Raw genomic sequence first — 26,618 nt, forward strand, 5'->3', positions numbered from 1 at the left:
CTCTAACGTTTATTGACTTCTGGCGAACTAAAGTCTCTATCAATAGACAATAACTCGCCCTCTGCCATCCTTAATTTCATTTCCTCCACCAATTTGCTGGCATTCAATAGGAGAAAGAAATGGCTCAGCCAGTAATTGCCGGTCACCCTTTTCTCTCTGAATACAATAATTTACGGCATTTTTCACAAACGCTCCTCCAACGCACCTTCTTTTCACAAAGTCAATTTCTGGGCAATATACAGAGCAACATTGCATATCAGCGCTCGTTACCTGTTAGAAGATTATTAGCGCGATCTGCTGTTTGATTACTGTCATTTGGCATCTTTGCCATATCTAGCTCAAAAGTACACCTTACCAATTACAGGGAAGTTTCCTATTGTAAAACTTACAGCAATCCTTCCGATTTTTGGCTTCAACATTTTTTCGAGGTGGACATATTCATGAAGGAATGCTTTAGTTCTTGTCTAAACATGACAAACAAACATATATATACGCACTACGTATTCATGCATACATAAATACATACATACATACACACACACACACACACACACACATACATACATACATACATACATACATACATACATACATACATACATACATACATACATACATACATACATACATACATACATACATACATACATACATACATACATACATACATACATACATACATACATACATACATACATACATACATACATACATACATACATACATACATACATACATACATACATACATACATACATACATACATACATACATACATATATACATGAGCTGCTGTATCTCTTCAGTCAGCCTTCGTCCTGCCTTTGACTCTGTTGAATCGTTGATCGTCACAAGGTATATCACATTTAAAAGGTCAGAGGTTGATATTTAATGATGTACCATTGTCTTTACTGGCAAACTCCTTAAGGACGCACCAGTAGATCACGATAGTGTCCGCTTGCTTTTAAGTATTCTTTGGTGCGCTCGTGAATTCTAAATTGCTGTAGAAAAGTGATACTTGTCAGAGGTTAAGAGAAAATGCCCCCCTCGGGAGAACAAGTAACCTTTTAGTGAAGTAGGCATCATTCTTGTAAAATCATTACAGTTACACGCGCAGCTGTATGAAGGAAACACAATCACTCGGCTAGAACTCTTGAAAGAAGTTTTGCCGATAGTCGCATAATACAGGTTTACGTAAGTTTCTTTCTCAAAGCGAGCGTGAGCATTTGTAACAGTAAATTTGATACTCGAAGTTTCAAAATCGCAAACATTTAGACGGTTTTCTCCCGGACCGGTAATGTCTCGGTATCCGTTGCCTAGGTCAATTTTTTCTAGTTTTTACGATTAATTGTACCAACTTAAGAGGGTTTTTACCACATCGACCATATTACTCCACATCTGCCGCGTTGTAGTAGCTACATTAGTCGAAAGCAAGTTTTTTGTGCGAAATGATATCTCGTACTACCGGGAATATCATACTTTATGGCTTTGAAAAACTTCCACGGCTCTCCTGTTCGGAGGAGAAATATGCACTATACTTCGCATATTGATTGGAAATTAGTTTTTCTGGATTCAATCGTGTTCCCGTGAGAGACAATCATTGTTGTCCGTCGTTTGTAGTGCCTCTCAGCTTAATGTGGTTCCTCCATTATCTTTCCTTCTGCGGTTTTCGCCGCAAGCCAAAACTACATTGAGATTTACTGCTCATTGAGGTAATGCAAGCTCACAGCAATGCAAGAACGAGGACCTTGCATTGATTCTGCTTTCAAATATTGAGGTTTTGTTTTCTGTATTTTATTACGAGAGTCGAGGAAAATGCAGAGAGCGCGAACTGAGCAAGATAAAACCATATACGTTACAGGGAGCAGGTAAAAATGTACGGATTCTCCACCATTTCAGTAATTGCCAAAACCAAAATGCAACGACTTCCTTGATATTTCTACAAGTAATTTCCAGTTGAATCTTCCAGTTGACTTATTCAAAACTGTACAGTTTAAATTTTCTCTCTCCTCTCGCCGCACAAACTTAAATGAACGTCATGTGACCTTTATGAAAGCAAGATTTTGCGGCAATCATATTTGCTCCAAAGTCTTCGCACAGAAATGACGTCATGGAACCGCGCCTTTTTCGCTTTCCTGCGCATCACTGTGCCTCGTGAATTGAAGTATTTCACCATGATGTAAGGTTTGATTCAGGTACTAAAAATCTTCAAAGAGCCGACCTGCCAAGACTTGTTTTAAAAAAAGCTGAAACGAAACAAAAATAATCATATCCCTGAATCAATGCTCGTGTTTGTGCAAGGTATAAAAGCTTTATGCCTTACTGTACTTCTTACGTACAACATAATGGTCTCTCTCGCAAGCAATAACTTTATATGTACGCTGTCGAGTTTGTTTTCTTCACGCCCAGTCCCGAGCGTGAATCTGACAATGCTCAACCTAATTGAAAAGAATGGAAATGAAAATATTTATTATGCGCTCACAACGGATAGCGCCAGCTGGGTATGTCGCCTCAAAGATCCACAAGCTCTCTCCGAATTGGCAAAATCTGGTTAGATTTTGTATCATTAAAAATAATTGTTGTCTGTTATTCCGCGCAGTGTATACGAAACCATAGTATTTCAAAGAGTTGCACTCCACAACTTCCATGTCGAAAGGTACTTTTTGTTGATAATTTTTCCAGTAAGGAAAACAAGAAACTTCCATTATTGCGTGAAAACACCAATATTCGCCGTACTCTCTTTGTAAAAAAGTCGAAGACGAGAGGTTTTACCATGAGCTGCCATGTTCATTTCTGCTAGCTGTGCTACTCAGTTTGTTGCTTCCATTTTTTAGATTAGGAAGTTGATAGGACAATGCACACTCTTTTTCTGACATTAGACATGCCGATGGGTAATAAGAAAATGCCATGAATTTATTACACCGCTTCAATCGAAATACATCAAGTTGCTATTAATGAAGCTAGATAGCATAGAAAAGAAACGAAACAAACTTTAAAAACAGACTTAAGTCATATGTTTCTTGGTACTTTAGTTGTCAGGACACTGTGAAGGGTCTTTTTGCGTTTATCCATGAACTAAAGAATTATTTGAATAATCAATGCAAAATACGGCGTAACTGTTACAGTACTTCGTGCAAGGTTTACAGCGTCTTGTAAATACAAGTACCAATCCGGCAAAAGTTATTATTAGGGTTATGGTTCTATTATACTACAAAATTTTCTTCCTTGCGATCTTTCATCAGACGAAGACTGAGAGAAATTAATTATAAGAAGGGGATAATGGTTTCTGGGAAATCGTTGAGGTAAGCACGTCAATGGGGGGGGGGGCATCGAAGAGGGTTGGTTTCAAACAGCAACGATCACTCTGAACGTAACATATTAGCTTATCGCACACATGTTGAAAGTGCACAATTAGGGTTCGGCACGTCTATCGCTGACTGTATAACATGAACATCTGTCAGACAAAATGACAAGTCGCCAGGTAATCCGGTGTCGGTTACAAGGTGTGGCAGTAGCATTGTCACGAAATAGGCAATTCCATCAGGAAAAGAGTCACTTCCTTCAAGCTATGAAAATCATGTTAGACAGATGGAGGTATCCCGCGAGCTTTGCTATTTGCGTCAAAACAACAGTTTTACCTTTTGTATTTCCTGGAAAGTCTCTTATCAAAGTCTTTATCATGATTGTCGTATTTCCTGTCTCCCCGATCACAAAAATGCTTAATCTCGTCTGAGTTTACGAATGTCCGCCTTACATAAATCCGCTCTACAGGTTACACAATGTTTGCACTTTTAAATATAAAATGACCTTTGTTGTTGTTCAAACCTCTAAAGCGGTTGACATTGTCGTATGGTCAAAGTATACAAAATGTTTACATGCCCTGCTGTAAACACATAGCAAACCCACATTTATTTAAGATTAAAACTCTCAAAGGACCACTGCATGAAAACCCAATAATTCAGATAAATTCACATTAATGAGTTGCCTGTATTATAGTATAATACACGTGAATTCACATGAATCCACGTGAATACAGGCTTGCTGAATACAAAAAAATGGATTCTTGACTGTATTCATCTGTATATGCACTCTTCAGCTAAAATACAGGCAATAATCCATGTTAATACAGTAAGTATTATAGGGTTTTCATGCAGTGGACGTCATCACGCCAAAAAGGTTCTATTGCATTCCGCCGAAAGTGATTGGAAAACCACACGCTGTTATTCTCATTGACACACGTGAGATATTTCGTTGCTGTTCAAACATTGCTTTCATAAAGGTTCATACGATTCCAAATAAACTGCGTATCTTTTTTCTCTCACCCTTTAATCGACGAAAGTCTAAAATGCAACAGCATCGAAAACGATCACTCGTAGTTAATTGGCCATTACTTGCAAAGCATGAATGTGGTGAAGTGGAGTCACATTGTGTAGGCTCATCCATTTGCCCTGTCACTTTTACAAACTGCTACTTTCCCTCAGAGGTAACCACCGTCATCCTTGTGTTTTCATTTTAGGAGAACCACTCATGTCATTTGGCGTTCACACACGGTTGATTGCTCTCATTTGCGTTTGGACAGCGTTTACAGGGCCTCATTTTTTGATGATTGTGTTACTGTCTTTGTATGTGTGTAACAGATGGACACAAACGCTGGATATGCCTGTCCAAGAATTCTGCAGATTAGTCTTTTATGACATGCCGGGCTCCACATGCCCTATTAATCGATGTCGTAGCTTTCAGTGTTACATGCACTAACGGTAAATCGGTCAAGCAGCCATGAGAAACACAGGCAGTAACATTTTACCGGTGTACGCTAGAAGTAAAAGACATTATCATCACAGTATCAGGTATTTGTCGTGCAGGGCTTCTCAGGAGGCAGTACGGTTGGTTAGAGAAACCCCGGATCAAGTTGTTCATGGGTCTGCATAATTGCATGTTAAGGTATCTTTGACTACACAATTTTATGTACTAGACCGGCCAGGGCCTGTCAACCACTTTGGAATGGCATGACGTCGCCCAAAGAGTTACATTAGATGAACTCCATACCCAATTTGTGTGGGCAAAAGTCTATGTTCTGTCTGTCCCACAAGCGGACGCTGAGAGGGTGAATTATAAGGACGAGCATAGGAATTATATTCAATGTTTTACACGATGAAACGAAAGAAGAGTAACCTGAGTTTTAGAAAAGTTAAAAGATAATATCACAGACCACAGAGAGTAACCCCTGTATCGTTTTGGCGAATCAGTAGAAACATTTGATTTTTGTGCACGATTTCCTGTCAACTGGTGCCCAGGGGGTTCATTTACTGTGGCCAGATTGAAGATAGTGGATATAAAGATATTTTCTTTGAATTGTTAGTAACATAGGGAGTCCACTCATACCATCACTAATTATTTAAACCCCTAAGATAATCCGTTGTAGTTCGCAGCAAATGGCGTGTTCACCAGTCTTCCCCTCTTTTCAAACCTAGACACAAATGGTGTGTGGCTATTTCCGTAAGTTAAATGGTTTTGAAAAAATGAAAAGAAAATTAAAGCATTCGCACAGGAGTTGAATGCTAGAACCAGGTCGAGGGTGACGTCACTCTAAAACGGACATAAAACGGGGACAATAATGACTATTGCAGCGGCAACAATAAACTCTACTATAGGAACATTTGTTGGATGTAGGGAACATGCTTCGTCATATAACTGCATACTAAATGGGAACATTAAATTCACCAAGTAAAATAATCCTAGAATTACTATCCACAAGAGACTTGTTATATTGTAATAAAACGAGGACGTGCTTAACAAGGAAAATGGCTGTGTGCGTCCTTGCCCATTTATGAGTACGAATGGACGATCAGGACATTCGTTACTTCAGCTTGCAATTCCCATTGGACAAAGGATGCATGAAACATGTTTTTCGGTTCGGTTTACTGGAGAAAAGGAGGGTCAAATGTCATGTGTTCATGGCTGTCAATATAACCTCTGTACGCCAATCGAAGAGTAATTTGGATCTACACTGGAACATATCCTAAGTAAGATTAATCGAGGATTATGGATGACGATGCAAGCGCGAGAAAATTCCAACCAAGATTACTAAAATACTAGTTTTGGTATGGAACTATGCATGGCTGCGGTAGCGTCTCAAGCTCGCGCGAAAAAAATTCGAAATTTGTGAAACACCACAAAAGATTTTTAAAAGGGATGCGCAAAGAGGACAGGAAGACCCTGACCGCAAACGTCACTCAAACTATCTTGTTAAATTTTGATTACAGCATTATTTGTTCGGATACGAACATATCAACATAATGCAAAATAAGAACTTATAAGGATAATCTATGTGTACCATATATATTCCGTTGTCTTCTTCTGCAAAGTTTGCCTGTTCTGTTCAGATAGCTACGAATTTCAAAGTAGTGCACTCTCCAAATGCAGTGTCACAAATTGTAGTCAGGTTTTACACTGGAACAAATTGGTGCTAGGCTTAAGATCTTAAGCTTTGTATAATCATAAAAGTTTATAAGAAAGATAATATTTATATTCATATTTATTGTAATATTGCTCTGCATCCCTGCATCGAGCACATTACCCCTATGAGAAGATACAAACAAGTTTTGGTATATATATATATATATATATATATATATATATATATATATATATATATATATATATATATATATATTGAACAGATATCCCAGTGTCTTATCGATATTAGGTTTTACTTGTGTAACGTCAAACTTCCTACTGTGTTGTATGGAATGTTCTAGTAAGCGGTGTATACAAAACGAGGAGCTCAAGTGTCAAAAAGTTCAAATTTTACAGATTCGTTTATTACAACCAATCGGCGAAAGCCTCCTGCGGGGTCTTAAATGTTTTAAAATACAATCAGATGCACTTTTCAATATTTATAAAACAAATTTCCAACAGTGTTTTGTTAGTCGTATTGTGACATTTACAGCGAATTCCAGCGGTTATCTTCCAATCAGAGAGTTTGTAAACTCCTGAACCCTGAATATAATGTGCACGACTCAGTAGACCAGTTTTATCGCATTTTTTGGCAACATATCCTCTAAAAAAATAAACAAGCGCTGTTCCTTTTATCGGGGCCTCACTTAATTGGACAGTATTTGGTGCACCAAAATGTGCAGTTTTGTATGGTCTAACACAGAGTTGTGGCGCAGGCGGTTATAATAACACGGCCTACAGAATGATGCCTCTTTTTGATATTAGCCATTGTGAATTTCAAATAGTTGGACTGCGTGCGCTGTATGATTTTCTAATCAACGAGACTAGTCGTCACCTCTCCCCACGATAGTTGACAATTATCACAGTGTATTTAATCAAGTAGGCATTAATAAAACAGTTCGAAAAAAATTGAGATATCAGCCTGCCCAAATTTAATCAACAACGATTTAATTATTACACTTCACGGTATGATCTACTCTGTAACTCGACTGCATGTCAAAAAATAATGGAAATGATGCATCAAAGTTTTTTCGTCCCACTGTTTCAATAAATCAAAACCAAGTTTGTTTGATATGATAAATAAACTTGGAGTAACTGAAGTACGGAAAGGCTCGTCCATAAATGGATGTATTCAGAGTTGAATTCTCCATGCCAGTATTTAACTCTCTGTAGTTAGTAGTAAAACGTTTACACCTGTTGCACGGTCTTTTTGTTCAGTACAAAGGGGTCGCTAAAACAGCATTTTACTGTCGCAGTGTTGAAAATAAAACTGGAACCGACATATTAAGAATAAAATCCGGGCGCCATGCATATATGATGCGTCGCGTTTGCGTGGGTGCTCAGCGATGAAACATAAGAGCAGTCTTTTAAGGGAGTATGACATTGGACAAAAGTTCTGCAGGGCGAAGATTGTTAAACATTAGTTACAGTCTTGCAAAATTTTGAAAAATAAAGTATTTACGTGAACGTCGACCCATTAAAAAGTGAAGGTCATGATAAAAATAATATGCATGCTACAGAAATGAAATTTTGAATTCAAAGAAATAAAATTTTAGAATCAGACCATCTCCTCCCTTGATAAAACGGTCCATCACAAACGGGCACCTAGTCGTATAAGAAGCGGCATTTTAGCTTCTGACGGCGGCCACCCTGGAAGGTTTGACTGTATATGGAACTCTAAGCTTCTATAGACATGCCGTTTGTAGCAGAGCCCGGGAGTTATCAGATCTTGTCGGGATGATTAAACATTCTCACTAAACGGATCGTGGCAGTCCTATCAGGGTTCTAGACTTTGTGGAGTATAGTCATGAAATTCTATACACTTGTCCGTCCATGCTTCTGCCTTTATGAATATATACATGTCTCATGTCTGCCTATCTCCCGGAGCTTTTTCTACTTATACTTTCTACGTCTTTACTGTCTGTCTGTTTGTCTGTTCGTCTGATCCTCCCTTATGCTACCTCTTTTTCTGTCCCTCTTTCTCTACACCCCTTCATCCCCTCTTAAAATGAATAGCAAGCATTACATGGGTCGTTTGAACGAACAGCTTTTCGCCCACTCTAAGCAGATTATTGCCGACTCACTAAATTATGTATTCCGTGGGATATACACGAAGAGCTTAGTGTGCGTGCTGAGATCGTGGCAGACGTTCGGTCATAAAGTTTTCATTATGCGGGATATCCCGTGACCATATTTTCAAAATATGAATTAGGCCGTATCGGAGCTCAGCATTAACACGCTGCTTCCCAGCGCCGGGTTTGTGGACAGAGGGTCTCTGTGTTCCACCCTTTGCTGAAATTCGCTTCACCAAACTTAAACAGCAAACTTGGTTTTGCATCCTGTGTGATTCAGACAGACGGAGCAAACACTAGCTAACCAAATATATTTATATGGTATACCTTAGTGAAGCGTATCGGTGAGCCCTCAAGAAACTCAACCTAACCATGAATAGGTCATGTGGTGAATAGGCCGCCACAAACCTCCATAAAGAGTAATCGATGGCCGCGAAAGATCGACACAACTTGTATTTGACTCACAGCACAACCGCCATCCGGTCGGTCGCTCTATTTCAGTGAACAGCCTAAGGAGAAATACGCACTCAAATTGTCTCTTTGCACTCAATCAATAACATCAGTTATAAAAATAAAAACTCTATTATAAGTATCGGGGGTGGCTTGTTGCCAAGATTGATATGCAAACTCTCCCTGTCTATCAATAAAAACGCACCGTTAGGGCCAATGTAAAATACGCAGTACAATCGCAAGCTATGTTGTCCTTGCTCCCAAAGGACCGCTCTCTCAAAACGGAAAACCCGTTACATGGATGAATTAATAATCAGACCCTTTAAGGTCAGTTGCTAATCAAATAAGTCTGGCAAAGTTCAATCTGTAGCAAATGTGTAAATTAGTGGAAACTAGATCGCTGTTCAAATTTGATTAGGACCCCATTTAAATGTCAATAGGAGGGCAGCAATGCATAGGCACTTGCCAATAATGAATGTTGTAAGTCAAATAGCGTTAAATAGTAACTGGCATCGTCCCCACTCAAACCTTTTAGAAAACTCAATGAATATGTTGTAGGTTGAAACCATCACAATGGTTTTGTAGATGCAGATTGATATTGCAAATGGGTGCTTTGTGACTACAGCGAAATGTGAGCTTCAATGGTATGCTACTTTTAAAAGGAAATGGTAATAGGAGAGAGAGAGAGAGAGAGAGAGAGAGAGAGAGAGAGAGAGAGAGAGAGAGAGAGAGAGAGAGAGAGAGAGGAGAGAGAGAGAGAGAGAGAGAGAGGACACACGACAGACAAAGAAAGTTAGAGAAACGGAAGCAGAGATATGCACGGATAGGTAAACAGACACGAACATACAGACACCAGGCATGTAGACATAGCAGCAGAATGAAAATCGATCAAATTGTAATATTAGGGACTATGATATCTTGAAGTAGCTTCAATCTTCTTCAATCTTGTCCCGATAAAAAATGTCAAACGCGCGCACAGGTCGCGTGTTAAGCGAACTCGCAATGCAGAAGACGTCTACTAGGAAGGGTTCACGCAAAATGAAATCACCGAACAATTGATGATAGCCATCGACTAGAAGAAAGAAGCGAGCTCACCTCTCAACGGACCGCCTTCCTAAGGTACAGCCAGCGAAGCCTCAGTGCGCCTGTCCGGAAATTCTGCAAGGAAAGATAGACATCAATTTTACGATTAGAAGCACGCTTGAGACACAATCGGGAAATGAAGGGAAACGAAACAAAATGAATAGAGGTGAGCAAAACGCACCAATTGATAGACCTCTCAGCTTGCCGTACTTTTTGCAGCGAGTCGACCTGTCCGCCTATACAGTCATCCAATCCGAGTAAAGAAAACTATATTTCAGGAACACTGAGATCAGCGCGAAAAAAATTTGATCAAAAGTGGTACCCAAATCGGTTTCGTCGTCAAAGCCTCACTCGGACACACAAAAAAACTTTGAGACTTTCAAGGAAAAAGTGGTCGGTTTGTCCGGAAAACGATTATGACAGAATGCCGTCACATGCCACGTAGCATTTGTTCCTACGTGTGATATACTTGCATCAGAGTAATTTCCAAATTACAAACATTTTTACGGTTTCTACTGGAACACGATAATGTCGCGCGTCGGCATAGCACTAATGCAGGGAGTTTAGAATTTCGTGTCGCCTATGATGAATGCAATTGAAGAATGACAATGTTGACGCAGGAAGACAAACGTGACAAATTATCTGCCTAGGTGGTGCTTTGCTCTTAAGTTATTCGATAGTTTCCAGAAATTAGCGAGAAAGAAAATGACCGCATTCTTGGCGATTCAGCCTTTCCAAAATATGAAATAAGAGACTAGAAAAAAATGAGAGTCGCCTTGCAAATGCAGAAAGCTGTCATCGTGACATTTATATTAAAATAGTACCGTGACATAAAAGTATGAAGTTTGTTCGCTTGTATTATAATTACAACACGATAGCGTCTAAGGTAATATACGCCTCGAAGGTGAAAGATTTAAACTTTTGCTCAAACTTTCCTCAATGAAACTTTCGACCATTCTCTTACCAAAGCAAGAATAAAACTCAGGTGTCACCGTGCAAACTTTGATACGAGAGAAACAAATTACTTGAAATTTCATGATATTTGAAATTCAAAATGGCCGCCATCCCTATGTTTACTCTATGGGGAAAAATATAATTTTCGATTTTCGAAAAACTAAGAAGGTGAAAACTTTTTCTTTCACCAAGATTTTTAAAACCGGCCCCAACAAGTAGTAGATCAGAAGAGAATTGATAAAATTTGAAAGCCCAGATTTCTGTCCCCGAGGCGTGTTCTACCTTAACAAACAAACAAACAAACAGACACTGTCAGACTAAAGCGAGGGGACCAAAAGGAATTGAGATGACAAAGCGGTTGATTCTTCGGAATTGGAAACCGCTGGAAAGAACATAAGATTACAGAATCACAATAAGACAGATGCCATTGCAAAAACAAGTATATCTGGGATTGCCTTAGAGTCACAAAAATGACAACGCGAAACACCTGCCGGTGAACGACAGGAGAAATTGAGTGCAATTCATCATCACTCTTGCGAGGCGTTTCAAAGCGCCGAAGACGATGTATGATGAAATTTGACAACGACTGTTGGCAGAAGCAGCGAATTTTTTGTAAATATTTCAGAATTCCCTCCCAGATATGAAGGAAGTGGCTTTCGAGAATAATCTACTAGGTGTCTCATCCTAGGTTGATAAGCGGATTTTTAGTAGTTTGTGGAATTGGAGACACAGTTTTACGACATGAAACTTCCAGTAATCTGTCACTTTCAGGTCATAGGTACACACCTAGTGTTATTAAATTTCTGTTTCCATGATGTACTGCCTGTCCAACTGACCAAGCAATATATGGGGGAAGAAACGCGGTGGGGAAGGAAAAGGAAAAGTTGAAAAAGCATGTCATGTTATACGACAGGATGACACGACGAAACGCACCGACACATGTTTAGGTAGAATATAAAAGTCACAGCTTACAAGAGAACATATTAACGTGATGTTTAGGGAAGGGAAAAATACACCGAAAACTTGAGTATCCTTGGCGGGATGGCCAGGCATACTGGTATCGCTAGACTATTGTCTTTATCTTTGCTAGCTATAGCGAGGTCGGTGTCGTGTGGTAACAGAACATGACTAGATAGCTAGCACAGGTAAGTTGGACCTCATGCGTTATAACTGAACCCCGCTTGGCAGAAATTGGATGGTTGGCCAGATAAATGGATGGAAAGTTGAACTGACAAGTGGATCGATTCGACGGACGAACAGATGCGATAAGAGCGACAGGTACCAGGTACGTTCGACAACCGTCCTCCTTGGCTTTAGCTCAAACTTTCATTCGCGCATATAAGCAAATACAAGCAAGCCCTTGCGCTGAATTCGATGGGCCGTTTGTTTGATTGAGAGGCTCGCATGAATGACAGTCAGAGGCGTTAAAACAGGTATATTTTGAAAGCACTTTTCGGCTAATACGATACTTACTTGCCGATAGTGTGACTCAAGGCGTTAATATCAGTTCATATTCCACATTGCCATCTGTTATGGATCGGTATCGAATATGCGGTTAGCGGCGAACAGTGTTTTTCGTACACCGATAAAAAGCTGTCAACGATTTTAACGATTAGCCTCACGCTGTACATGACGTCAAGGGTGGTGCCCAGCATCCATCCTGTCAATCAAATCCGGGTGAATAGTAATTGTCTTGTTAATATGCATCGCGTCTGCGCACGTAGGGCCAGAAGCAGCGAGACTCACGCCCTTGCCACAATGTTTAATTTTCATTTCGTACATTTTTGTAACATTTTCGTCATATCTGCTGGATCCGTCTAACAAAGGCTGCCTGTAATATTTTCAGGTAGCATATTAAATCATAGAAATAGGTAACTCTCAATCGATGAACATCGTACATGGCTATTTGTTGGCTTCTGAATGCTAAGAACGCCTGTTCTAACGCTCGTATTTTGCTTGTTTTCTTCACGAACTCGGTGTGCGGGAGGAAGTAGAATTCTTGATGAAATTGCGTCTGCTATGAGAATTTTGAATTCACAATATAAACACCGTATTTGATTGTGCTATGATTTTGTTGATGACGTCCATCTATTGTGACCCGCCCCTAGTTGCTCTATTGGGGGAAGAGGGGTTATAAATTTCTCTCTGACGTAAAAACTCCAAGCATTAGATATGTAAGGATTAGGAGCGAGTTCAATGTCTTTACACTGTCTCAAAGGTTTCTCTCCTTGTTCTTTTAAAATATTCAAAAACATAAAAGGAAAAGAAAGGAGCAAATTACTTATCTGCTGACTACATAGCTGAATGACAAAAACATCAAGTACGCGCGTATCGTCCGCGACTATTTAGCCTCTCTGGCGTTCGACAGCGCCGATAAACAAAATACAATTGACAAGTCGGGGGTGAAAAAGCGTCAAAGCTAATCGAAGGATTATCTGTGAACGTCTGCACAGATCAGAGCTTGTCGGCGGTGAAGTTAAGAGACCACGTTCCAACAGGATACATGGAATTTGAAAGACATTCCTGTTCAAAATAAGAAATCAGGCACTACACAACCGTTCAACCCGACCGCTTTATTATCAGGATTGGCACAATACGAACGATATTTCTAACGTTCTTCGGTAAAAAAAATTGATTGCCTAGTTTTCGAAGAGTCAGTTTGAATTGGCCATTTTCTATAAAGGAACGAGTGAAAACAGAGATGGTATTACCCGTTACATTGTCAACTTGACAATTACCGTCGCAGTCACCGGCGTTTTAACATTATTAACCCCGGTCGCTATGGCGATGTCTAAACAGTCGAGGCGTAATCGACGGGGGCTTTCATCCAGATACATGCGGGTTCAATAAAGGCTAGTTTGTTGATGTTACGCTGAAGTATTATGAAGTTTGTTGAGAGAATATGACATTCACATTTCTAAAATATTTGACTACGTGCGCACACAATCCAACTTCAATAATTCATTATGTTGGAGGAGTTGTTGGGGAAGCAGAATGATAATTGACGTTATGCAGTAATAAAATTCTTTTCACTATTTCTTCAAAATATGAGCACAAAAAAATGTGTTAGGCGCATGCGTAACAAATTAAACGGCGGCAGCATCTTTCGTATGTGACGCTATCGGAACCGGGAGAACACCACGTTGTGACGCTCCTCAGGCAGGCTGAAACAACTGATGTCAAACAACTCATTGTTGTCTTCATACCCGTCAAATATGAGGCACTTTAGCCATCGCTCGAACAAGTCCTGACCAATTAATGTCATCCTAGTCAGTAGCCCAACAAACGCTTGGCCAATCGAGGTCAATTCTTGTCGTTCCTCGTGAATAATTGAAAATTAATTTCAATAACGTTACGCAATAGCTATTGGAATATTAGCTTATCTTAGCTTTGCGTTTGTTATTAAAAGGGCGGCATCAGGCATGCAAGCAATCTCAATTCCTACGTCTAGAGTCATTATTAAGACACGCTAGAATCATAAAAAGAAAGAAGTGACGCACTAAATAATTGACGAACGATGGACCAGCACACTTCACGGTAGGTAGACTACATTGAATTATTACAATTTCATGTCACCGCTTTATCGAAGACGGAAGTTATTTTTATCACAATGGGCCGTTTCCTTTACTTCTTCGTCTTTGATTTCGCATGATTGCATTTTTTCATATTTTTTCTTCCTTCCCCATGCCTTCCAAGGATTATTAAACTTTAAAGCCTGCTACTTCGATACCAACGATCGTAAAACTTGTATAATCATAGAACACGAGACTCGGAACATTAAACTTTATGTCAAGAGTAAATCCGTCTGCAGACGGACAAAACGGGAGATATTTCACTCCTCTACCATGGGAAGCCTTTTATTAAAAATCGTTTTCTCCGCCATAAACGATAGAGAGCGTCGGTACTACGGTGACCCCAGACAAAAATCGGCCGATTTCTTTACGCAAGGGACCAAGAGACGTTCGTGGTTGAAATAGCGTTGTCTTCCTCAATTGAAGATGACAGCAAATTTCCTGAATGCCCGGATCAATTTTCTGTATGATCGGCATTTAATTGCAATGTCTGGCTGTAGGAATGAACTGCTATCATCCAAACAGCAGTAAGTTGCAGGAGAAAAATGAACGATGGCCTGTCAAAAACCGTCTCACTCACATTGTTTTCAAGAGTTGCGAAATATTAAAATATGTGCGATTACTATTGAGACTCAAAGAGGGGACGACAAACTACAACTCACTGCAGTAATTCACTCTAATTGAACATATATTCGACATTACATCAATATATCTGTCACTTGTGATGGATGTATGTATTACATGAAACTTAAACCTTGACAGATATTATTACTTCATACTTGATATATGTGTGTGTGTATATATATATATATATATACATATATATATATATATATATATATATATATATATATATATATATATATATATATATATATATATATATATATGTGTGTGTGTGTGTGTAAATACAACAAAGTGACTGACAAATAAATTACAATACGTGAAATCACAATTGAAAGGATAAAAGTGTCAAAGCAGTGATTTATACAAGACTCTCGAGTACAAAACTGAGCAAAAAAAAAACGGACAAGCATTGAATAAATTGTCTCGGAACCGCTCTATATGCTGAACAGCGAGCCGACGACCAAAGCAGAGAATGTACGAAATGGCCCCATGGGAGCTGTTAGGTTTTCAGATTAAGATTACAAAGCCCTGGATTGTAAACCTGTAAGGAAGTGAGTGATGGGTGTCATCACCTGACACGTAAAGAAAAAGTTAAAAATAAGATGAGCTCTTTAAGTTCGCTTTTCCTGATGCTGAGTGCACAGCCTGGACTGTGCAAGAATATCCTAGGGTTTACAAACAGCTAATTGCTATTGGTCCTTGAGGTCGGTTTTAGGAATGCCAATACAAAGCATAGACGCATATCGCTCGAGGCTCTGTGATTAGAATCGATACAACTTCCTATATTGGGGTCACTGCACTCACGGCGTACGTGTACCTATCATGTGAAACAGACACAAGTGTGTCAAAGACGAAACATCTTCTAATTCGTCAGCGGCAAATATCGAGTGCATCAACTAAGTAATCACTACAAGGGTAGTCCTGAATTGCTGGCTGTGTATTAAGAACCAGATTTTCTCCTAATGCGTACATTCGGTTTTCAGTATCATTGTGATCATTATCGACATCATAAACATCTTCTTCTTCATCATCATCATCATCATCAATATCATCATCATCATCATCATCATCATCATCATCATCATCATCATCATCATCATCATCATCATCATCATCAACAACAACAACAACAACAACAACAATAAACAACAAACAGTAGCAACACAATACTACTACTTCTAATTATTATCATTATTATTATTAGTATTAGTAGTAGTAGTAGTATTAGTATTATTGTTGCTACTGTTTGTTGTTTCTTGTTGTTGTTGTTGTTGTTGTTGTTGTTTGCAACTCGCCCTTTATTTCTTCTCTCATAAATCAATCGCCCGACAACTACGGCGAACAAGCGCGATACACTCTAGTACAGAGCACGCGGGAATAAGCTTGAGTTTCATCGATCAGAGCAGGAATATTAAAAAATCTCTTCCCTTGTGTGAAAAATGACGACGAAGCGACGATGACGATGTCAAAATGTCTCAACAAGGCAAGGCGTCTCATCAACCGGTGTGTATTGACTGTAGCCCACGTTCAAAACAAAAGAAAACGCTCTTACTTATCAACGGTGTCGACGATTTTCGCCGAAGTCGAAGTTCGTCATTGTGCATAAGATACAAGCAGTTCAGCGACGATTTTTTTTGTGAGCGTATTCTCCTGAGCGAACATGAAGTGAAGACGTTTGACAGGTAAGTTCTACCGAGGTGCGTGTGATTTTAAATGAATTACCGGGAGCTTAGTGGCCCTGACAAGCTATTTACGGTACACGCTCGGTCTTTAGAAGGTGATAATAAGGAGATTTGGTTAACGTGGAATGGGCTGCCAATATATTGTGGTGAAACATTCTGTATCGCTAAAGAGTTAACTTTTATGAGCGCAGATACCTCGCGGTTTGTTGCACCGTTGCGGGTTTCAGGTAAGGAGCTTGCATTTTAAGAGGTGTATCGAAGCATTTATTGCCTGAAGTGGCTTATCAGAATGCGAGTATTTCTGACGCCGAATGTCACACTACAACCCTATAATTGAATTTTACAGGCGTAATGTGTCAATGTATACATCATGTGGCGACATAAACGATGACTACAAATATATCAGACAGACAGACAGACAGACAGATAGACAGACAGAGAGGGAGAGAGATAATGCTGCTGTAAAGGAATGATCAATTGAAGTGACGTCAAAGACTCTACAGCTGCTGCCACTCCAACACCAAAATCATTTTATGATCGTCGTAATTCGAGTTAATTTACAAAGCAGCATGCGCCAGTCATTTTCGCGTTACTGAATAGTTGATGTGTAACCGTGATACCGTCCCCTTGCCCCCCCCCCTCCACATCTCTTCAAAAAGTAGGGGGTTGCCATGAAGACACGGAAGCAAATATTTTGTGGCAGTACCCACAGAGACATCGCCACATTCAAACCTACTGTATACATACCTTTTGATAGATAACAGTGGAAAGCGAGAATATCCAAATAGCAACAACCAGGTAGCACTGCCACGTGTTACTGAACAACATACGATTCTCTGTTTGTTTAGATCTCGCTTTAACATATGCCTCGTGATAAAAATATGAATTGGCACGACTTTTTTTGTGTTCGTTAACGGATTATTATAGAAGCAGCGTCCATATGGCGCCTCGTCCTTTGTTGTCAACCAAATAAAATTGCAAAAGTCAAGCTTTCAGGGGGCTTGGGACAGAAAATACTCCTTGCTCAGATGTTTAAGCACTCAATCGGATAATATGTCGGTTAGATTTCCCTTCCCCATCAAAAACATCACTAGCTGGAGGCTAGGTGAACGTGTCTGCCAGCAAGATGCATGGTTCTCTGCCCGAGCAAAGTTTTATTTGAAGGTAAGCAAGAATGTTTCACCTTCAGTCAGGTACATATAGTCACGCTCGCGGTTTGCTAAGTCACAAAGTCGGTGACACACATCTTGCAATTTTGCGATGGTGTGACTGAGAGAGCAGATGTTTAAAAACCACTTGAAATAAAAGAACATAAAAAGTGCAAGGCGCATGTCTGCAGTGTCTGAGCCATTTCTCAACTAAATGTGACGAATCATTCTTTCCTGGTCAGACGAAATTACCACATTCAGTTCACACATCTTGCAATTTTGCGATGGTGTGACTGAGAGAGCAGATGTTTAAAAACCACTTGAAATAAAAGAACATAAAAAGTGCAAGGCGCATGTCTGCAGTGTCTGAGCCATTTCTCAACTAAATGTGACGAATCATTCTTTCCTGGTCAGACGAAATTACCACATTCAGTTCTATCGTCCCAAATATCCGATGATCCGCATTTATTCTCACATATTACGTGAAGTGTCTCTTTTTACGTTTCTTACACGGTGCTTTGTGCCGATGTCAGTAAAAGATTAGTTCGTGAAGTTTCGCCATCACGTGATGCGTATTAGCGAATCATGATTCAGAGAAACTCACAACCCATGGTACCCATCCACTTGGGAAAGACGACAATGAAAATCACTCGGCATCACTCCCGTCTACTGGAAAAGGTGGCCTAAGGTAGAATTCGCCATTAGGGACAGATATTCGGACTCTCAAATTGTTCTGGAATACCACTTGTGGAAGCTCATTTTAAAGCTCTAAGACAAAACTTTACAGTGACTCAGTTTTTGCGAAAATCGAAACATTAATTTACACCCATAGAGTCAACATAGAGGTAGCGGCCATTTTGAATTTCAAATACCAGGCTATTAAATGTTAGGTAATTCGTTTCTCTAGTACCAAATTGTATTTGTTTACCACTGATTTCTGTTTTTGATTTGGTAAGAGAATTGTTGAAGGTTTCATTGAGGAAAGTATAAGAAAAAGTATAAGTCTTTCACTTTCGAGGTTCGTACTGCCTTGAGTTGAATTTCTGAAATCTTGGCGACCCCTCAATACAGTTGGAACGATGCGCCTAAAATTGTTATGATCAAATTGCGGAAGAAAAGCCTATTTTTACAATTTAGGACACATTAATGCCTGTAATTCTTGACCCATTTTGTCGACGTGCAGCTGGAGGGGGCTACTAACACAATTTTAAAATGTTGACATCAAATATGTATGATATTGAGTGACCTACGTGTCCTCTTTTGGCAAATCGGCAAACAGTTTCCCGCCAGAATGTAAACCTGTTTAGTTAGCTGTGACACTAATGTCTCATGATAAATGTACCTATGACACGTTTAGTCGGGTTCTTAAAACGATTAATCGGTCGAGAGGCTTTAAGTCACACGAATCCGATTTTTAAACTGAACAGACACCCGCCTTCTATACTTAGATTATAACAGTTTTCAAATTTAGATTGCACTTTCTGCATACCACCAGAAGCCCTTTGTCGAGAACCGGCTAAACATAGTACACCGGACAGCTAGTATAATTGTGTGATTCATTTCCTCGTGCCCCACGGGGCGACTGGTTATTCTTATCCTAAACTTGCGCCCATACACCGCATACATTGGAGAGGGCTGCGTTATGTCAATAGCTGAACTCAATGTGTTATTAATATCCCTCTTGAAAGCAATCGCGACCGAACTTTCCAGCTAAATATTTCCTGATAGCTGTATCTTTGAAGTTGTTTTTCCCATCGCTAGACAGTGCAGAGGGAATCTGTGCATCCCTTCGATGATATTATTAGCAGCGCTAGTGGTTCAATTTAAGAACTGAAGTGTTAATTATTGGTATGAGCGGGTCATGTGTAATGACAAAGAGCCTCTTCGCCAACCATTATCGTAACATCAGTGTATACTCACACGCTAAAAAGCTGAACTTCTCCCACACTTCACACGTACATATGCGTGGCAGCCAGACGCTAGGCTTGCACTCGATCAAATTGACGGAGAAATATGCGCACTCACCAACTTGCAGTGTAAATAGTGAGCGGACGAGCAAACTGGGGACTGTGTATCTATTCGCTACATGACGCGAAACACACGACGATGTATATTCTACTTCACAATAACAGATTTACTCCAATGGCAGTGGTACGCCAATACCGCGTGCGGTTGTACAATATTTTAATCAGGTGTAGAGTCAGTCACACCCACGTGCAGCAGCGCAAGTTCGATGATTCACTCTAATCATGCACACACACAATATTGGACATAAGACGCAGCTTTGCCTGTTTATCACGTTCACCGCCGTATTGTTAACCTTTAATCAATACGCATGAGGAGATGGGAGTGCCTTTGGAGTACACGTGGGTTGTCTAGAAAGGCGATATATTTTGGAGGTGATTTCCGTTCGATGTGGCATTACTACACCAGCAAAACAAAATTCATATTAACCTTGCGAATTATCGATCCCCCAACGCCAAAAGATTCCGAATTTCTATATTTAAAGGGAATCAGCAAGCGTATATTGAAATTTCCGCTTCATTTGTTGTTTTATGATTGAAGAGACTCACGTAATATGAAAACGACACGTACTATGTGTACTTTGTGGTTAATATTGGCCGACGGCACGTACTGGGCGTCTGTTCGATTTCATCCATGGCGGCTTAACTGTGTTTACACAGACATGCAGTGAACACAACTGTTATAAAAATTTCTACAGATTGTTGAAAGCTAAGATAAATCAATAACAAAATCAATTTGAAAAGATTATGACCACCCACCGTTCTTTTCATAAACCTGTCTTATGGGCTGTAAATGTCACGATAATAGGTAATTACAGAGCCCTGTACACACACGTTTAACACACACACATAGATACATAGATACATACATAGATACATACATAGATACATACATACATAGATACATACATAGATACATACATACATACATACATACATACATACATACATACATACATACATACATACATACATACATACATACATACATACATACATACATACTACATACATACATACATACATACATACATACATACATACATACATACATACATACATACATACATACATACATACATATAGACAGACAGACAGACAGACAGACAGACAGGCAGGCATACATACATACATACATACATACATACATACATACATACATACATACATACATACATACATACATACATACATACATACATACATACATACATACATACATACATACATACATACATACATACATACATACATACATACATACATACATACATACATACATACATACATACATACATACATACATACATACATACAGCAGACAGACAGACAGACTGTCAGTCAGTCAGGCAGGCAGGCAGGCAGGCAGGCAGACAGACTAGTACATACAAAGGTCACATTGACGTTTTCACTCACAAACTGAAGACGTGACATCCGCCAATCAAACCATAGATGACCAGTATAACGATTACACTAAATACTCCATAAATATTCACTAACGTTTGACGTCATCACTTTGTGGTGGTGCAACTAATTGAAGATAGCATAATACTAGCCTCCGGGGTCATTGTATGGCGAAATATGGTGAAAGTCTGACACAGGTGAGATTTCAAACCAAACGCAGGGGCGGGAGGGGGATACGTATGCAAGAGAGGGGACCTCCTGTTCCAGAACATGTACGCGATAGACATGCTCTCTCGTGCAATTTAACGAGGATGAAGCTACGCTGTTGTTCCATCGTCGTACCACTGCACACATAACTTCTTCTTCGCTACGCTAATCGAGCTGTTCAAGTTTGAAATAGATTATTATATCCGAGGCTGTGAGTGCACTCGTTGAGCTCTAGGAATTTCGAATTCAGCAAGAGTTTACAGACGACAACGTTCATCATGCAACGCCCAATCATTCGAAGAGATTTACAGATTTTGTTTGTTGAACGCGAGACACATAAATTCGGACTCTCAATTTTCTACAATGCCATTCTGATCTACCACTTATGGGGGCTTGTTTAAAGCTCTTGGAGAAAGTAAATCTTTCACCGTCTTAGTTTTTCGAAAATCGAAAATTTAATTTTTCTTCATAGAGTTAATACAGTGATGGCGGCTATTTTGAATTTCAAATATCGCAAAATGTTGCGTCATTTGTTTCGCTAGTTCCAAACTGTGCACGTTGACCCCCAGTTTTTATTGTTGATTTGGTAAAAGAATGGTTGAAAGTTTGATTTAGGAAAGTTTGAGCAAAAGTTTGAGTCTTTCACTTTCGAGGCGCATACTACCCTTGGGGTCCGAGTTTCTATTTAGAATTTAATCCCTGACTTTAGCAAATAAAGATGGCTGGGTTCGTACAATAATCACCCGATGCAATCTCTGGATTTGCCAGTATTATGTTTGATGATGATCCTAGGTCGACCGGAAAGCGACCCAATTCTCCGTGATTAAATATATACCCTTACTACGTGCATCGCTTTTTGGCAACGCGACCTATACAAGGGACATGATATCCCTTGTATAGGTCGCGTTGCCAAAAAGCGATGCACGTAGTAAGGGTTATATATTAAATCACGGAGAATTGGGTCGCTTTCCGGTATTTTGGAAGATATACACTGCTCCCTGTGGTTACACAGGTGCACATTTGGTTTTGAAAATTGCTTTCTCGTTATATGATATACAGTTTACGGTAGAGTGCGAGATCAAATATATACACAAAGCGGACTTTTTGAAACATAATATTGACAGAGTCTGTACCGTTACAAAGATAGAATAACTAATTCGCCCCCTGTTTTAATAAAATGAGAAAACGATATAGAAAACAAGAGAGAGACAAGCAGACAAACAGAAAAACAGAGAAAGAAATAGGTATCAATAGACATGAGCAAAATCGATACTCAAAATTTTGCAAGATTTTAGCTGTTGGTGATTGTAGCTGCTAGGCAGGTAGATACTCTTTAACAATCTACGCCGTGTTATTTTCCTTATTTTGCAGACAATTTTGAAATGGCTTCCCGCGCACCAAAAACGTTTCTAAAATTTCTTCCCTCCAAAGGCAAAAGTAATGCCACAAAATAACAAATATACGTTCTACGTGAAGTTAACTCAGTGCCGGGGAAACGGTCCAGGAAATTGGGGAATACAATCCTGCAATTAAGGAAATTGCATGACGGGGGTTTCCGATCAGCTTTCCGTACAGAGAGAGAAAGCACTTACGCAGATATAAAATCGCAATGACTCCCGGTACAGTGCAGCATGTTCTGAAAACCACTGCACACTCAATCCAACCAAGAAGGAAAAAAATCAACCGTTGCCAGTCGCTTTGCGTTCGGTGACTGATCTAGTACGGTTCACATCAGATGTCCATTATTCATCTTACTGCACAATACACGTATTGCCCGCTGCATTCCAATTATTTTCACTTTGAACTTCATAACTATAATGAGGTCGGTTCTTTTTCTTCCACGCCCTCATTGCGACGAACTTACGCGGAATTTGTCGTTTTATGAGCGTTTTGTCATGACCTCAATATCATTGTAGAATGCACAAAATGAGATCAAAGAGTAGTCGTAAAAAGCGATTTCTGTTTTTCGTCCCAATGTCCTCTCTTCCACTGTTAAATTCTGGTATTGATATGTTAACAATTATTTGTATCTCGATATAAACTATTTCCATGACATCTACTTGAAGGGTTTTGCAAAGTCGCTGCTTTATATGGTTATCGTGTGCCATAAAAGATCGTAAAATCTATTATGAAGTGGACAGTGTCGGATAAACATGAAAAGTCACATGTAGACCCTCTTAGTACTTGAAGCCAAGCTTTGCAGTTTCTCAGAGCGAACACCATTTATCAGTATTAGTATCTTTCTGACAGATACTATGTATCTTGGTCTTTCACTCTTGTAGCAGGCTTCGCAATAACCGACTTGAAGGACAAAAGGCTCTGACATTTGTCGCCTTATTGTGGCGCACGTGACATTCCAGAAGACAGTGCTTACGTTTGACCATTTTCAGCTCGCAAAACTTTGTTCTAGACGCTGGAAAAGTCATTTTAGAAGGAGTGGGCATATAAACGAATACAATTGACAGCAATCGAGGAAGTGTACTGTGTAATTCGACGTCAATGGAATATTTGTTTGTAGAAGACATGGCGGCTGTAACTTTCGATTGTGTTTGTTCACAAAGTTAGCGTGATTCGAGTTGACCCGTTGTTTATAGTCCTACTTGTTGAAACAGTGTGAATTGTTAAAGTGATTGCATGCCGTAATCGGATAAAATGTTGAGAACATAAAGCGCATTCATTTGTCAAAAATGTCAATTCACACACTCACGGTATTTATGCAGGCTGTCATACTACGCTCAACATTGGACAGTTTTTCATCTGAGTGTGGTTTATAGACCAATATAAAACATAAATCAAGCACGATTATCAAATTAATCAGTCTTGACGTCATTTTACATGTATATTTGGAACGGTTCATGCATGCATTTGTCTATTCTTACGACCATTTCAAACTGGATCGGTTTAGATTAAACGAGTTACGATTTAACTCCTACAACATTACTCTTCAGCTTCTCTAAAGTTTATTTTGTCATTTTTTTTTATAATTTCCCTTTTGGAAGTGTACGAGATTATTACTGTAGACACTTTAGTTATAAAGGATCTGCTAAACTTCTGTCGTTCTTCTGACTCGCTTGTAATACGGGCGACTTGTAAAGCAGGTAACGGCGGGGCGATTGACATCAATATTTGCAACTGGCGACGAAGCTGAATGGCTTCACAATGCCCGGATGTGATTTCACGTATAGCTTGTTCTGGCAGACGTGTTGCAAGGTAACAGATGCGTTGAATTCCATGAGTGGAACAGGGCGATTACGGAAGGGGGAATCAATTTAAACGTTGTATATTCAACCTGACAGGTATGCCTGAACTTATCTCACGGAAAATGAGCTTTAGGTATTATGCGCCTCCAAAGTGAAAGGCTTAAACTTAGGCTCAAACTTTCCACAATGAAACTTTCAACAAATGCCTTTCACCAGACCAAGAATAAATAAATCTGATGTCAACATTCAAAGTTTCGTTTTAGAGAAATTACCTAACATTTACTGATATTTGAAATTCAAAATGGCAGCACGGTGTTTTCTTTATGCGGATAGTTTTTCGAACATACAAGTAAGTGGATTTTTTTTCTTACTTCGAGAGCTTTAAAGGAAAAACATCGTTGAAACTGCGCCTGTGCGAGTTTCTTGTTTACAAACAATGTACTTCGTGCACGATATCAGGATGCACCTCATCATCATAGCTGCAACATTTAAATTATACGATGTAGATTATGACAGACATGTTTTAACTTTCATCAATCACCATCACACTTTGGATATAGTGTTCACATTGGTCGCATGGGTCCCATACGACCTTTAGGAGAAGTTCCGACGACTGTATCCCTTTAAAATGAGTACCCACAAGTGGTCGGCCACAAAAGTAGTGGGAAATATTGAGAGTCCAAATATCTGTCCCCGAAGCAAATTATACCGCAAGAGGAACTCCTTAAATAAACCTTGCCTCTCGCAAAATGAAGTTTAATAACAACTGCAGGTTTCCTTTTTGTTGGCGGATAATTTGTAATGGCTTTAAAGGCCTGTGCCGGCGTCAGATTTTCTCGCAGGGAAATCTACTTGTTAGATTACAATTTCAATGGAAACAAAAGGTTATAACATTCTATAATCCACTTATAGACTAAAACAAACTTGATCCCGGGGATCAAATCCCTGGCCTTTAAGATAGGTTCTTCTCTTCGCAGATATCGTTTGCACAGCGATGAGGAAGGGTCACGGAACGGTGAAAGAATATTTTATCTCACGCTCGTTCTGAGAAATCAATGCCCCTTTTGTGTCTCTCTGAAATGAAGCGTAGTACAGCTAGAAAAAATGCCACCATCTGATACCAAAATGAATAACGATGTAATTTTACACTGCGCGGACGACTGAAGAGGCCGTACATAACGAGCGGTGTGCTCTCAGTGTTTGGTAATAGAGCTGTCCCCAGAGACATACCTAAGCAATTAACACCCTTATGCTTATCCTGTTTTCCAACAATAAGATCTTCAGAGCGGCTTCTTCGCACAGTTTCCGGCCGACAGCGACACGAGTCGCCACCCTGTTTTGTTGATAGCCTCATGGGAATCGATCGAGTGTGCAGACCGGGTCGGTTGTGAAATACGGCGTGATGTCTCAACGGGGCAGAGAAGAGTGTTAGTTAAAAAACGATCAGGGGATAATTCACTCATACCATTGCCATTCACAGCAGTTTTAATAATTGTAACAAGTCCCAGATCTCCTCGTTCACAATAAACATGGCGCGAACCGTTTCAGAAAAAATGCTCCTCCGAGTTTTCCCTGTAATAATGAAGTTTTTAACGACAAACTAGGAAGTACTTTCAAAACAGAAAACCAGACATCAGGCGAAATTGTGCCCCAACGAATGTTTGACATCTTTAAACAAGTCGCGGGATGTCAATATGAAAAGGGTGCGGTGACTATATCTGAAAGAGAGTATGGGAAAC

General features: G+C 39.6%; 1 protein-coding gene across 2 annotated transcripts in view; it reads right to left on the reverse strand.

The window, feature by feature from the left end:
• LOC139125906 (allatostatin-A receptor-like) overlaps positions 1-26,618 on the reverse strand; it is a 111,209-nt gene that overhangs the window by 31,397 nt on the left and 53,194 nt on the right. For both annotated transcript variants that reach the window (XM_070691990.1, XM_070691991.1), the window contains one exon: positions 10,074-10,136. The gene's annotated coding sequence lies outside the window, so the exon portion shown is untranslated. The remainder of the gene's footprint in view (positions 1-10,073; positions 10,137-26,618) is intronic.

Source organism: Ptychodera flava (assembly GCF_041260155.1).
Source record: "Ptychodera flava strain L36383 chromosome 3 unlocalized genomic scaffold, AS_Pfla_20210202 Scaffold_26__1_contigs__length_13983176_pilon, whole genome shotgun sequence".
Lineage (NCBI taxonomy): Eukaryota > Metazoa > Hemichordata > Enteropneusta > Ptychoderidae > Ptychodera > Ptychodera flava.